Source organism: Pongo pygmaeus, chromosome 17 (assembly GCF_028885625.2).
Source record: "Pongo pygmaeus isolate AG05252 chromosome 17, NHGRI_mPonPyg2-v2.0_pri, whole genome shotgun sequence".
NCBI lineage: Eukaryota > Metazoa > Chordata > Mammalia > Primates > Hominidae > Pongo > Pongo pygmaeus.
Window position 1 is genome coordinate 38803024 of NC_072390.2, and position 11161 is coordinate 38814184.

Genomic DNA, 11161 nt, shown 5'->3' on the forward strand with positions numbered 1-11161 from the left:
GATAGCATTACTATTTGTACTGTATTTTTAAAGGACTTTATTTGGTATTTCCATAAAATATGCAGAAAAGATATCTCATGGGCATTTATATTATTGACTGCTAGTACAGGTAAAATCACCACGATGGCATAACAGAATTCATTATTCTAGAACACTGTGTCTAATGGAACTTTCTGCGATGATAGAAATGTTCTATAATTCTGCCTTGTCCAGTACAGTAGCCACTAGCCACATGTGGCTATTGAGCACTTGAAATGTGGCCAGTGTGACTGAAGGTTTCAAGTTTTATTTAATTTAAATAGCCACATGTGGATAGCAGTTACCATATTGGGCAATGCAGTTCTAGAATAACAAAACTATCACTAGATTGTCCCCGTGGTATCATACTCTATTTTAAGAAACATTTGGCAGAAGTAGAACCTCTGGAACTAGTTAATAAATATTTTCCTTCATATTCCCTTCTGAGCTTTAGGTGGATAGATATTTTAACTTTGCAGATGTGGCATATTAAAGTAACTATTATATAATCCCTACATATATAAGTAGGAATTGCAATGGAAGTTCTGACTGGTTGTGAAATAGATTTGGGAGTATCTAACCCCTGGCCCTGCCATTCCCGGGCCTGCCTGACCCACACTGAAAAGTGAACCAGGTAACTTTAGACCAGGATGGGCTTCATCAGAATTGCTCATTGCCTGGTTCAGACTGGATTCACCTTGGACTCTTTTGTTTCAGGAAACTTGGGAGCCCAAATCTCTCTACCATCATCCCCCTCCCCGCATTCCAATGACCTCCTTCAGAATGTGACCCTCTTTAGATTGTAGTACCTAATGTCTGTGTCCTTGCAGTTTTGTCTTAAGCCTGAGACATCCCAGAATGCACTTAGTGCATTGCATCTTTTAAAAACACTCGCCTGGTGCCAATGTGACTTTGAAGTGCTGCAGGAACACGCTAAAGGCTTAAGTCTCATTAAAAGGAGGATTTTATGGACTGAGACTTTGGGGAGGGCTTTGGGTAATTACTGCCTGGAATACTGAAAAGTAGGTCAGATGTCATCAGGTGAATGCAGATAAACCATTGAGTTGAGGGAAATGAATCATTCCCTTATACCTACATATGAAAGACTTTGTAGTTACTATTAACTCCAGACCATCAAAGCTATGAGGTCATTGGGAGTTTTTCTCTCTTAAAAGTGGTCTAAATTTGTTATTTGTCATTTGTGCCATTACACTCAGTTTATTTAATAACAGGAAAGAATTGGTATATTTTCAGATATTAAATTCTTTTGATCTAGACTTAATTTTGTACCCATCTCTCTTTTCCTGCAGGTATGACACACAGATGTCTAAGCAACTGCTTTCCAGCAGTGATTGATTTTGCTGGTTCCCCACACAAAAAGTTTGGAAGAGACCCTTATGTCTTCTGTAGAGTTTCTTGGTTGTAAGCAGCAAGCACTGGTGCTGGCTAACTTAAGCAAATAAAGAATATATCACGCAGACATCAAAGAAACAGCTGGAAATCTGGCTTGGCAAAGGCCAGATTAGGGCACTCCTGGGGATGTGGGTAGTAGAAATAGTCTATAGTTTTTCCTCGGTGCCAATACTGGGAAAGAATATGTTCCAATTATTTTCATTTTCCTATCCTTTTGTCTTTCTTCAGAAGAAGCAAATTTGAGAGATAGTCTTTCATAGCTTTTCCCATAAGGTATGTTCTCCTTGGGCAACATTTTCAACTCAACCTTTAGCCCTTAGCTTGCTTTTTCTTTTTTTTTTTTTTTCTTTTTGAGACAGGGGTCTTGCTCTGTCACCCAGGCTAGAGTACAGTGGCATGATCATGGCCCACTGCAGCCTCAACCTCCCAGGCTCAAGCTATTCTCCTACCTCAGCCTCCCAAGTAGCTGGGACTACTGGCACGAGCCACCATGCCCAGCTAAGTTTTGTTTATTTTTTATAGAGACTGGGTCACACTATGTTGCCCAGGGTGGTCTCAAACTCTGGTTTGAGCAATCTGCCCACCTTGGCCTCCCAAAGTACTGGGATTACAGGCATGAACCACCTCACCTGGCCTTTCTTTATTCATCATGAATATACCCTGCTTAGCCTGATCAACATGGAGAAACTCTGTCTCTACAAAACAAAAATTAGCCAGGCATGGTGGTGTGGCCTGTAGTCCCAGCTACTCAGGAGGCTCAGGTGGGAGGATCACTTGAACCTGGCAGGTGGAGGCTGCAGTGAACTGAGATCACATCACTGCACTTCAGCCTGGGAGACAGAGACCCCGCCTCAAAAAACAAACAAACAAACAAAAAGAATATATTCCGCTTTTCTATCCCTAATTGTCTGCTCAAGCAGTGTGCCTGACAGTCACATGACCGCTTCTAGGAAGCCTTGGAAAGTCTGCCCTGCCTATTGCCCCTTTTTGAGGACTTCATTATGCAACCTACAATTCTTGGCTCGGCTGAAGGAGCAAGAGCAGGGCCTCCTAAATGGCACCTTTCTATTAGGCTGACCAAAGGCCTGGTAGATGTGCTCTGCCCAACAGGAAATCTCTATACTGAGTAGCATTGAACCATCTAGATTTCTCTTTTGGGTAGGTTTAACCGTGACGCATGCAAAGGACAGTCCTTAGTCAAGGTAGATGCAGAAAGGCTCACAGAGGGAAGTGAGAGCAGAGAGTAAGCAGAAGCCATGGGACAGCCTAAAGGAGAATAGAGAAAAGATGACCGGGAGCAGCAGAAGCAAGAGCAGAGAGAGAATGATTGAGACCCCAGAGTGCGGAAACACTAGGGTAGGGAGCAAAGGATGGCGCCCCCTGCTGAGAGGTCCAGAATGGCAGGCTGCAGTTTCATCAACAACCTTCTGCAGCAGCGTGATGTCTCTGCTTTTATGTCTCTGTATTGTTGCAATAAATTCTTACTCTTTATCTGATGTAACCTGAGTGTTTTTCTATTCCTTGAGCCCAGAAAGAGCCTAATACACCATTACTACTCCCTTTCCTGTTCTCATCTCTCCCATTTTAATCTGTAACCAACAACCTTGTGGATACCTCCTTTCCTTTCAACAGCCATCTCTTCAGGGTCTCATGCTGTTCTTCGCTCTTCTGACTCTTCTGAAATACATCTCTTTTCCAGATACCTACTAACCACTGCTATCTATGTCTCAGTCACCTGTCAGCACCTAATACAGGTCAAAGGCCCCATTCTCAATGAGTTACAATAGAAGGTGATTTTACTTCATTCACTGAAGTCACAAAGATCAAGGGTGGGAACTTCATGGGCCGGCAGTCTCTGGGCCTAAATTGGAAGTATGAACCAAGTCACTGACTCCTGGTGTTAGATTTGTTAGAGTCGTCAGAAATAATCTAGTTCAACCTCAAGCCTAAAGCCAGACTGTCCTCAATCACATTAGGAAGAGGTTTTCCCGCCCCCCCGTCTGTGGCTGGGAACTTTCCAGACTGGCAGGTCACTACTTCACAGTGCAGCCCAACCATTTGTTTTCCAACATTAAGAATGCGGGGCCAGGCATGGTGGCTCACGCCTATAATTCCAGCAGTTTGTGAGGTCCAGGTGGGCAGATCGTTTGAGCCCAGGAGTTCAAGATGAGCCTGGGCAACATGACAAAACTTTGTCTCTCCAAAAAAAAAAAAAAAAAAAAAGGCTGGGTGTGGTGGCATATACCTGTAGTCTGAGGCTGAGACCAGAGGATCACTGGAGCCCAGAAGGTCGAGGCTGCAGTGAGCCATGATCGTGCCACTGCACTCCGGCAACAGAGTTAGAGGCTGTCTCAAAAAAAAAAGTTTGAAGACAATGGTCATGAGCTACCTTGATATTTCTTTTCCAGGCTTACATTCCCCCATGTTTCAACCTATCTTCATGCTCCACCTGGTCATGGTAGTCTAACACAGTTAGACTAACATAGAATTAAACAAATCACAACTGTTTCTACGAAGCCAAAGAGGGTAGGGAAGTCTTATCTTAGTAAGTCCTATTATAATATCAACTTTTCTAAACCTATGGCCTTTTTTCCATACATGTCATCTCCGACCTCTCCACTGCTCTCTGGTGGTAGCTAATTTTTCTCACTTAGTAGAGACCTGGGGGAAGGAGGTGGTGGAGTTAGATTGGAGAAAGAAAGCAGGGAGTGCAGCAAAGAAGTTATACATTTATATACAAATTCCTGGCCTCATGAAGTTTATAATCTAATTTGGTAGGCAAAGTATACAATTAAAACTCATAAAAAAGATAAGCCATAACAGCCAAAAATGGTAAGTAAAATAAATTCTAAAGGATTTAGGAGGACTAGAATAGAGAAGACATTTAGAAGTCATGGTATTGGCCGAGTGCGGTGGCTCACGCCTGTAATCCCAGCACTTCGGGAGGCCAAGGTGGGTGGATCACGAGGTCAGGAGATCGAGACCATCCTGGCTAACATGGTGAAACCCCATCTCTACTAAAAATACAAAAAAAAATTAGCCAGGCATGGTGGCAGGCGCCTGTGGTCCCAGGTACTCGGGAGGCTGAGGCAGGAGAATGGGGTGAACCCTGGAGGTGAAGCTTGCAGTGAGCAGAGATCACGCCACTGCAATCCAGCCTGGGCGACAGAGTGAGACTCCATCTCAAAAAAAAAAGAAAATAAGTCGTGGTATTTACACTTAGCCTCAGCTTTGTATAGGAAACACCAGGAAATGGGAAATGAGTACCCTCAACATAGTACATTTGAGAGAAGCAGCAAGAAACAAAATATGAGAATATACTTTGAACAAGAGCTCAGGGCTATTTTAGAAACAGATTTTTGAATCATCCACAAATATCCATGATGTTGTATAGCATTACCAATGGAAAGAAGATAGGGATAATGACATGTAAAGACTTAATAGACAGCCTGGGCAACATGGAAAATCCCCCGTCTCTCCTAAAAATACAAATCTGAAGTGGGAGGATCACCTGAGCCTGGGGAAGACAAGGCCGTAGTGAGCTGTGATTGTGCCACTGCACTCCAGCCTGAGCAGCAGAGTGAGACCTCATCTTAAAAAAAAAAAAAAGACTTATCAGAACAGAGAATTTGTTTTCATCATTGATTAATTCATTTATTCATAAGTCAGTAAATATATACATATTAACTTAGTAAATGAGATGATTTTGTGAGTGGATATACATGCCAGACACTGTTGTAGGCTTGGTGAGAGATAAAAGATAAGTCCAATAACAGTCCTTCTCTTCAAGGACTTTAGTAATACAGATAAGATGAAATAAGACTTGTAAATCAGCAGGTATATGAAGAAATTAAAAAATAATAATAACCATGAGAAAAGTACAGATAAAGGAGAAATAAGAGGAAGAAAGTTTTTTGGCTTTGTTTTCAGTAGGGGATGATCAGTGAATGCTTTACAGAAAAGGTGAGTTTTAAAGTTGCAATGGTTTGAATGTGTCCCCAAAAAGTTCATGTATTAAAAACCTAATTGCCACTGTAACAGTATTAAGAGGTGGGACCTTTAAGAGGTGATTAGATCATGATAGCTCCACCCTCATGAATGGATTAATGCTGTTATTTGGGAAGTGAGTTAGTTATCATGGGAGTGGGTTCCTGATAGAAGGATCAAGCTCAGCCTCCAATCCTGCTCTATCTCATGCTTGCACCTCCTCTCCACGTGGTGTCCTTCCACCATTGGATGACACAGCCCTAATCAGATGCAGTGCTATGCTCTTAGACTTCCCAGCCTCCAGAACTGAGAGGCAAATACATTTCTAGTCTGTATGTTACCTGGTCTGTGACATTCTGTGATAGAAGCAGAAAACAGAGTAAGACAAAAGTTAAATGCTTAAGATGGATAGGATTTGGGGGGAGGAGCCAAGATGGCCGAATAGGAACAGCTCTGGTCTACAGCTCCCAGCGTGAGCGACGCAGAAGACGGGTGATTTCTGCATTTCCATCTGAGGTACCGGGTTCATCTCACTAGGGAGTGCCAGACAGTGGGCGCAGGTCAGTGGGTGCGCGCACCATGCGCGAGCCGAAGAAGGGCGAGGCATTGCCTCACTCGGGAAGTGCAAGGGGTCAGGGAGTTCCCTTTCCTAGTCAAAGAAAGGGGTAACAGACAGCACCTGAAAATCGAGTCACTCCCACCCAAATACTGCGCTTTTCCGACGGGCTTAAAAAACGGCGCACCAGGAGATTATATCTCGCACCTGGCTCAGAGGGTCCTACGCCCACGGAGTCTCGCTGATTGCTAGCACAGCACTCTGAGATCAAACTGCAAGGCAGCAGCGAGGCTGGGGGAGGGGCGCCCACCATTGCCCAGGCTTGCTTAGGTAAACAAAGCAGCTGGGAAGCTCGAACTGGGTGGAGCCCACCACAGCTCAAGGAGGCCTGCCTGCCTCTGTAGGCTCCACCTCTGGGGGCAGGGCACAGAAAAACAAAAAGACAGCAGTAACCTCTGCAGACTTAAATGTCCCTGTCTGACAGCTTTGAAGAGAGCAGTGGTTCTCCCAGCACACAGCTGGAGATCTGAGAACGGGCAGACTGCCTCCTCAAGTGGGTCCCTGACCCCTGACCCCTGAGCAGCCTAACTGGGAGGCACCCCCCAGCAGGGGCAGACTGACACCTCACACGGCTGGGTACTCCAACAGACCTGCAGCTGAGGGTCCTGTCTGTTAGAAGGAAAACTAACAAACAGAAAGGACATCCACACCAAAAACCCATCTGTACATCACCATCATCAAAGACCAAAAGTAGATAAAACCACAAAGATGGGGAAAAAACAGAGCAGAAAAACTGGAAACTCTAAAAAGCAGAGTACCTCTCCTCCTCCAAAGGAACGCAGTTCCTCACCAGCAACGGAACAAAGCTGGACGGAGAATGACTTTGATGAGCTGAGAGAAGAAGGCTTCAGATGATCAAATTACTCCAAGCTACGGGAGGATATTCAAACCAAAGGCAAAGAAGTTGAAAACTTTGAAAAAAATTTCGAAGAATGTTTAACTAGAATAACCAATACAGAGAAGTGCTTAAAGGAGCTGATGGAGCTGAAAACCAAGGCTCGAGAACTACCAGAAGAATGCAGAAGCCTCAGGAGCCGATGTGATCAAATGGAAGAAAGGGTATCAGCAATGGAAGATGAAATGAATGAAATGAAGCGAGAAGGGAAGTTTAGAGAAAAAACAATAAAAAGAAACGAGCAAAGCCTCCAAGAAATATGGGACTATGTGAAAAGACCAAATCTACGTCTAATTGGTGTAGCTGAAAGTGACGGGGAGAATGGAACCAAGTTGGAAAACACTCTGCAGGATATTATCCAGGAGAACTTCCCCAATCTAGCAAGGCAGGCCAACATTCAGATTCAGGAAATACAGAGAACGCCACAAAGATATTCCTCGAGAAGAGCAACTCCAAGACACATAATTGTCAGATTCACCAAAGTTGAAATGAAGGAAAAAATGTTAAGGGCAGCCAGAGAGAAAGGTCGGGTTACCCACAAAGGGAAGCCCATCAGACTAACAGCGGATCTCTTGGCAGAAACTCTACAAGCCAGAAGAGAGTGGGGGCCAATATTCAACATTCTTAAAGAAAAGAATTTTCAACCCAGAATTTCATATCCAGCCAAACTAAGCTTCATAAGTGAAGGAGAAATAAAATACTTTACAGACAAGCAAATGCTGAGAGATTTTGTCACCACCAGGCCTGCCCTAAAAGAGCTCCTGAAGGAAGTGCTAAACATGCAAAGGCACAACCGGTACCAGCCGCTGCAAAATCATGCCAAAATGTAAAGACCATCGAGACTGGGAAGAGACTGCATCAACTAACGAGCAAAATAGCCAGCTAACATCATAATGACAGGATCAAATTCACACATAACAATATTAACTTTAAATGTAAATGGACTAAATGCTCCAATTAAAAGACACAGACTGGCAAACTGGATAAAGAGTCAAAACCCATCAGTGTGCTGTATTCAGGAAACCCATCTCACGTGCAGAGACACACATAGGCTCAAAATAAAAGGATGGAGGAAGATCTACCAAGCAAATGGAAAACAAAAAAAGGCAGGGGTTGCAATCCTAGTCTCTGATAAAACAGACTTTAAACCAACAAAGATCGAAAGAGACAAAGAAGGCCATTACATAATGGTAAAGGGATCAATTCAACAAGAAGAGCTAACTATCCTAAATATATATGCACCCAATACAGGAGCACCCAGATTCATAAAGCAAGTCCTGAGTGACCTACAAAGAGACTTGGATTCCCACACATTAATAATGGGAGACTTTAACACCCCACTGTCAACATTAGACAGATCAACGAGACAGAAAGTCAACAAGGATATCCAGGAATTGAACTCAGCTCTGCACCAAGCGGACCTAATAGACATCTACAGAACTCTCCACCCCAAATCAACAGAATATACATTTTTTTCAGCACCACACCACACCTATTCCAAAATTGACCACATAGTTGGAAGTAAAGCTCTCCTCAGTAAATGTAAAAGAACAGAAATTATAACAAACTATCTCTCAGATCACAGTGCAATCAAGCTAGAACTCAGGATTAAGAATCTCACTCAAAACTGCTCAACTACATGGAAACTGAACAACCTGCTCCTGAATGACTACTGGGTACATAACAAAATGAAGGCAGAAATAAAGATGTTCTTTGAAACCAGCGAGAACCAAGACACAACATACCAGAATCTCTGGGATGCATTCAAAGCAGTGTGTAGAGGGAAATTTATAGCACTAAATGCCCATAAGAGAAAGCAGGAAAGATCCAAAATTGACACCCTAACATCACAATTAAAAGAACTAGAAAAGCAAGAGCAAACACATTCAAAAGCTAGCAGAAGGCAAGAAATAACTAAAATCAGAACAGAACTGAAAGAAATAGAGACACAAAAAACCCTTCAAAAAATTAATGAATCCAGGAGCTGGTTTTTTGAAAGGATCAACAAAATTGATAAACTGCTAGCAAGATTAATAAAGAAAAAAAGAAGAATCAAATAGATGCAATAAAAAATGATAAAGGGGATATCACCACTGATCCCACAGAAATACAAACTACCATCAGAGAATACTACAAACACCTCTATGCAAATAAACTAGAAAATCTAGAAGAAATGGATAAATTCCTCGACACATACATTCTCCCAAGACTAAACCAGGAAGAAGTTGAATGTCTGAATAGACCAATAACAGGAGCTGAAATTGTGGCAATAATCAATAGCTTACCAACCAAAAAAAGTCCAGGACCAGATGGATTTAGAGCCGAATTCTACCAGAGGTACAAGGAGGAACTGGTACCATTCCTTCTGAAACTATTCCAATGAATAGAAAAAGAGGGAATCCTCCCTAACTGATTTTATGAGGCCAGCATCATCCTGATAACAAAGCCGGGCAGAGACACAACAAAAAAAGAGAATTTTAGACCAATATCCTTGATGAACATTGATGCAAAAATCCTCAATAAAATACTGGCAAACCAAATCTAGCAGCACATCAAAAAGCTTATCCACCATGATCAAGTGGGCTTCATCCCTGGGATGCAAGGCTGGTTCAATATACGCAAATCAATAAATGTAATCCAGCATATAAACAGAACCAAAGACAAAAACCACATGATTATCTCAATAGATGCAGAAAAGGCCTTTGACAAAATTCAACAACGCTTCATGCTAAAACCTCTCAAAAAATTAGGTATTGATGGGACGTATCTCAAAATAATAAGAGCTATCTATGACAAACCCACAGCCAACATCACACTGAATGGGCAAAAACTGGAAGCATTCCCTTTGAAAACTGGCACAAGACAGGGATGCCCTCTCTCACCACTCCTATTCAACATAGTGTTGGAAGTTCTGGCCAGGTCAATTAGGCAGGAGAAGGAAATAAAGGGTATTCAATTAGGAAAAGAGGAAGTCAAATTGTCCCTGTTTGCAGACGACATGATTGTATATCTAGAAAACCCCATTGTCTCAGCCCAAAATCTCCTTAAGTTGATAAGCAACTTCAGCAAAGTCTCAGGATGCAAAATCAATGTACAAAAATCACAAGCATTCTTATACACCAATAACAGACAAACAGAGAGCCAAATCATGAGTGAACTCCCATTCACAATTGCTTCAAAGAGAATAAAATACTTAGGAATCCAACTTACAAGGGATGTGAAGGACCTCTTCAAGGAGAACTACAAACCACTGCTCAAGGAAATAAAAGAGGATACAAACAAATGGAAGAACGTTCCATGCTCATGGGTAGGAAGAATCAATATCGTGAAAATGGCCATACTGCCCAAGGTAATTTATAGATTCAATGCCATCCCCATCAAGCTACCAATGACTTTCTTCACAGAATTGGAAAAAACTACTTTAAAGTTCATATGGAACCAAAAAAGAGCCCGCATCGCCAAGTCAATCCTAAGCCAAAAGAACAAAGCTGGAGGCATCACGCTACCTGACTTCAAACTATACTACAAGGCTACAGTAACCAAAACAGCATGGTACTGGTACCAAAACAGAGATATAGATCAATGGAACAGAACAGAGCCCTCAGAAATAATGCCGCATATCTACAAATATCTGATCTTTGACAAACCTGAGAAAAACAAGAAATGGGGAAAGGATTCCCTATTTAATAAATGGTGCTGGGAAAACTGGCTAGCCATATGTAGAAAGCTGAAACTGGATCCCTTCCTTACACCTTATACAAAAATCAATTCAAGATGGATTAAAGACTTAAACGTTAGACCTAAAACCATAAAAACCCTAGAAGAAAACCTAGGCATTACCATTCAGGACATAGGCATGGGCAAGGACTTCATGTCTAAAACACCAAAAGCAATGGCAACAAAAGCCAAAATTGACAAATGGGATCTAATTAAACTCAAGAGCTTCTGCACAGCAAAGGAAACTACCATCAGAGTGAACAGGCAACCTACAAAATGGGAGAAAATTTTCGCAACCCACTCATCTGACAAAGGGCTAATATCCAGAATCTGCAATGAACTCCAACAAATTTACAAGAAAAAAACAAACAACCTCATCAAAAAGTGGGCAAAGGACATGAACAGACACTTCTCAAAAGAAGACATTCATGCAGCCAAAAAACACATGAAAAAATGCTCACCATCACTGGCCATCAGAGAAACGCAAATCAAAACCACAATGAGATACCATCTCA